Raw genomic sequence first — 5122 nt, 5'->3', positions numbered from 1 at the left:
ACTACACCACCCACGATCTTGAGCTAGGAGCAGTTGTGTTTGCTCTGAAGATCTGGAGACATTACCTATATGGTACAAAAAGCACGATCTTTACAGACCATAAGAGTCTACAACACATTTTTGACCAGAAAGAGCTCAACATGAGACAACGACGATGGGTCGAGCTACTCAGTGATTATGAGTGCGATATTCATTATCATCCGGGTAAAGCCAATGTAGTAGCCGACGCCCTAAGTCGGAAAGAATATTCTGGTCGAAGGGTCAAATCTTTGACTCTAACTATCCATTCACACTTGTCCACGCAAATAAAGGAGGCTCAGCTCGACGCTTTGAAACCTGAAAACGTGGCTGGTGAATCCCTTAGAGGAATGGATAAGAACTTGGAAGTCAAGGGTGACGGAGCCTTGTACCTCATGGATCGGATCTGGACACCGAAACACGGTGGCTTCAGAGACTTGGTCATGACGGAAGCTCACAACACACGTTATTCCGTCCACCTGGGTTCAGATAAGATGTATCTGGATCTTAAAAAGTTATACTGGTGGCCTAACATGAAAGCAGATATTGCTACCTTCGTGAGTAAATGCCTTACTTGCGCAAAGGTCAAGGTCAAATACCAGAAACCCTCCGGTCTATTACAGCAACCGGAGATACCAGAATGGAAGTGGGAGCGGATCACTATGGACTTCATAACCAAGTTGCCCAAGACGACGGGTGATATGTGCATAATTAGTTAATTATTTAACGTATATTCTTAGTTATTTTTGATTAATTATGAGAATAATGTGGACAAAAGGTACTTAAAATGTTGTGAATTGTGTTTTCAGTCCAAAAGATATGTTTGGAGGCAAAAAGGAGAAAAGGAAAGCAAGTGAAGATAAAAGAGTGAAAGAAGGAGTCCTACTCGGCGAGTGGATCGACTCTACTCGGCGAGTACATAACGATGTGCCAGAAGATAAATACGACTGCTAATTCAAGACGGATAATTATTGACCTACTCGGCGAGTTGATTCTGTTACTCGCCGAGTACCCTCTGTTTGAGGATATCTATAAAAGACGAATCCTTATTCCATAAGAAGGATTCCTGGTGAGTTTTGAAGGAAGAGCTGCGACTAAAAGGTTCAGAAGGCGCTAAGGAACCCTAGGCTTCAAGAGTTGGAAGAATTCAAGCAATTAGGTTAATTCTACCACTTAGACTTAGGAATTAAACATGTTTGCTTTCATAAACTTTGTTTTTATGCTTGTTTCTACTGCAACTATGAGCTAAACTCGTTTTTGTTTCTGTTTGGGGAATACCAAAGAACTCCTATGGTTTAATTATTGATTCATGTTTAATTGTCTATTGGTGATTTATTAAATTAAGTTTGTTAAAGAACCTTATGTATTAATCACTACTATTTTCTGTTAATTGGAAGGCAATTAGGTTGCATGAACATCACTTAATTGTTAACCTCATATGTCTATGTGAATGCTAAAACGTATGCTTGGAAGTAATGAGTATGAAACTAAGATTAATAAGAAAATAGGAAGATTAATGTGTGAGCTTGTTTGAGAAACCATCAACAAGAGGTTAATTGAATTAATAACTTAATTGACCATTACAAATCTTATTTAATCCAAATAATTAATCTAGGGAATTAATCAGTTTAAACACTTGATCAATGCTTAAATCAGTTAATTGTCTAAGGGTTAGGAGTAATGAACATGAACCTAACTATTATCATTGGTAACCAATAGCAATTAATCCACCTTAACTTAAATAACCATAGGAGCGAATTGGTTGAACCTAAATAGAAACATCTTTATCAAATTTGGTGAATAGTTGTTGCTTTAGTTAATTAGTTAATTTAGTTTGTTTAAGTTTCTAGTCTTGCAAAACTAGAGAAAAACCCTTTACTTTTATTATTTGTTTTAGTTAAAATTAGCTATTAGTTTAATTGTCCGTTCCCTGAGTTCGATACCTTACTTATCAATCTATACCACTTAAAGACAGGTTCACTGCCTTTGTGTGCTCAAATTACTAATAAAAAGTAGGGATAAAACTAGTTGGTTTTGGCGCCGTTGCCGGGGAACGGTTCTAAATAATTAAGCTAATTCCTAAATTTTTCGATTTTTTGTGTAAGTTACTTGCATAAAGTTCATTTATAGCAATTTAGTAACTAGTAATTAGGTTTTAGTATCTATTTTAGTTAGGTTAAAACTTGAATTTTTTTCTTTGAAATATCACTGATACTCGCCGAGTGCACTCGCACCTACTCGGCGAGTAGCAGTTTAATCAGCAATTTTTTTTACAATTTTTTTTTCTTTTTTCTGTTTTACGTTTTTTTTATTTATTTCAGGACTCTCATGACCAGAGGAGCAAACACACCACTGGTATCTCCGTTTGAAGATCCCGAATCCGAATTAAAAAGAAACAAAGGGAAGGACGTGGAGAGTTCAAGCACACCAAAGAAATCACCATTGTCCAACTTGAAGACTGTTTTTGGGAAAAAGAAGACCAGTAAATCAGGAGCTTCTAGCGCTTCCTTGACAATTGAGGAGCCAATTCAAGAAGATATTGGATACGAGACCGAGGAAGAAGAGGAGGCAACGTACGAACAAGAAACCGAATCGGAGGAAGAGTTAGCATTCACTATGGCTAACATTGATGAAATTCCCATGGGGGAATGGAAGAAGAGGATGCGCGACGACCATGGCCCGGGACTTGTGCAGCCCGCAATTCCCGCAACTGCTACCTTCGAGCTAAAAGGTCATATCCTAGCTGCGCTTAAGGAAATACCTTTCTATGGGAAAGATCATGAAGATGCCTACAAACATTTGGATGAAGTAAATGATGTTGCTGATTATTTCAACATTCCAAATGTAACCCGCGAAACTCAACTACTTCGGATGCTTCCGGTAACCTGCAAGGGTGCTGCTAAAGACTGGCTCAAATCACTTCCCCCCGGGTCAGTCACTACTTGGGCCAAAATGAAGGAAGAATTTATAGATCACTTTTGCCCACCATCCAAAATAGCCAAACTCAAGAAGGCCATTGCAAACTTTGAACAGCAAGCTGGAGAATCTTTATATGAAGCATGGGAGAGGTACAAAAGTCTGCTACGGAATTGCCCACATCATGATCTAAACAGCCAGCAAGAAGTTTCCATCTTTTATGATGGAGTCAATGTCACAACCCGGCAGTTTCTAGACTCACAAGGCCCACTTACAAAGAAGCCACCCCCGGTGATTAAAGAATTAATTGAAGAATTCTCTAAACACTCTAGAGAATACCACAACCCTAGGAATGATGTCACGAGGGGAGCCGCGTACGCTGCTACTAAAGATTTATCCGCGGTCATGGCCATGTTAAAAACCATGGATAGGAGAATGGACAAAATGGATCAAACTATCCATGCCATACGGGTGGGTTGTGAAAACTGCAATGGACCCCACCTCACTAGAGATTGCGATTTGGATGAGCACGGCAACAAAAAGGCACAAGTATGTTATTCGAGTGGTGACCGGTATGATGAAGACTGGTGCAAACAAAAGAAGGAGTGGCTGCCTTACGAAGAGTATAAGAAGGCCAAGGAGGAGAAATACAGACAAAAAGGAAGAGGCTTTTACCAAAAGGAGGAGCCGGTGCAAGAGAGGAAGCCAAGCTTGGAAGATATGCTAACTAAATTTGTGGCCGCTTCCGAGAAAAGACATAATGACCATGATGCTGCTATCCAAGAAACAAGAACAATGCTCAGGAACCAGCAAGCATCCATCCACAACATAGAAACGCAGCTTGGGCAACTTGCTCAACAACTAAACCAAAGGTCACCGGGTGAGCTTCCTAGCAAAACCGAGAACAACCCACGAGGCGCGCAAGTAAATATTGTTACCACAAGAAGTGGGAAGATTATTACTCCCCTGGCCCCCATTCGATCAGAAGCGAACAAGGACTCACAGAAGGAAGGAACGGAAGTACAAGTCGAAAATCAACACTCACAATCTGAGAGTCCTACTCGCCGAGTAGGACCGATGGACTCGGCGAGTACCTCTGCTAAAACAAGTGATCAGCCACCCTTGAAACCATACCAGCCTCCAATGCCGTACCCAGCCCGAGCCAAGAAGGAGAAGCAGGAAGAGGAATATCAGAAGTTTCTTGATCATATTAAAACTCTTCAAATAAACATTCCTTTCATTGAAGCCGTCATGCAAATGCCCAAGTATGCAAAGTTCCTTAAGGAACTCCTCACTAACAGAAGAAAGATGGAGGAAGCGCAGAAGGTAGTGCTTAATGAGAATTGCTCCGCCGCAATGCTAAACAAATTACCAAAGAAGAAGGGTGATCCGGGGAGCTTAACTTTGCCTTGCCAATTTGGCAACTTGGCTGCAATTCATACCTTAGCTGATTCTGGAGCAAGTGTGAACCTTATGCCATACTCGTTCTTTAAAAAGCTGGACCTCCCGGAGCCAAGTCCAATTCGAATGGCAATTCATTTGGCAAACAAGACGGTTACTTTTCCAAGAGGCATTGGTGAAGATTTGCTAGTAAAAGTAGACAAATTTGTCTTCCCGGCTGATTTCATCATTCTCGACATGGAGGCGGACCCGCAAGTGCCAATCATCCTTGGAAGGCCCTTCCTCAACACCGCTAGCGCTATCGTAGAAATGAGAAATTCTAAGCTCACATTGCGGGTTGGGGACGATTCAGTGACATTCGGGGTAGACCAAGCCATGAAGTACTCAAGGAGTAGTGACGACACGGCTTTCTCAATCGACATGCTTGACGAAATATTGGAAGAAGACATACCTAAAGATTCCGGCAAATTTACAGCTTTGGATGAAGAATTTGATCCAGAAAAAGACTTACTAGAGATTGAAAGACTGTTGGAAGAAGCAGAGTATGAAGAAATAAAGAAGCAAGCTGAAAGAACTACTCGCCGAGTAGACCCGATCAACTCGCCGAGTACATCCGAAGAAAAGCCAGAAGTCGTGAATACAGCCACCAACTCGCCGAGTACCAAACCTGCACTCGGCGAGTCCGTCACTATGAAAAACAAATTGGAGCTCAGAACACTACCTGATCATCTGGAGTATGCCTTTCTGGAAGAAGGAAATCAGAAGCCTGTGATCATAGCCTCGGACC

General features: G+C 41.3%; 1 non-coding gene across 1 annotated transcript; it reads right to left on the bottom strand.

Annotated features, from left to right (window-relative positions):
* Nucleotides 1-3018: 3018 nt before the first annotated feature.
* Nucleotides 3019-3125, bottom strand: LOC145103390 (small nucleolar RNA R71). The gene has a single exon (XR_013706484.1). It is a non-coding gene; the product is annotated as a small nucleolar RNA R71 (small nucleolar RNA).
* Nucleotides 3126-5122: the final 1997 nt, after the last annotated feature.

The sequence above is a fragment of the Lactuca serriola genome, chromosome 4, assembly GCF_051521515.1.
Source record: "Lactuca serriola cultivar US96UC23 chromosome 4, Lser_US96UC23_V15, whole genome shotgun sequence".
Classification (NCBI taxonomy): Eukaryota; Viridiplantae; Streptophyta; class Magnoliopsida; order Asterales; family Asteraceae; genus Lactuca; species Lactuca serriola.
This window is presented reverse-complemented; position numbering and strand designations above follow the sequence as displayed.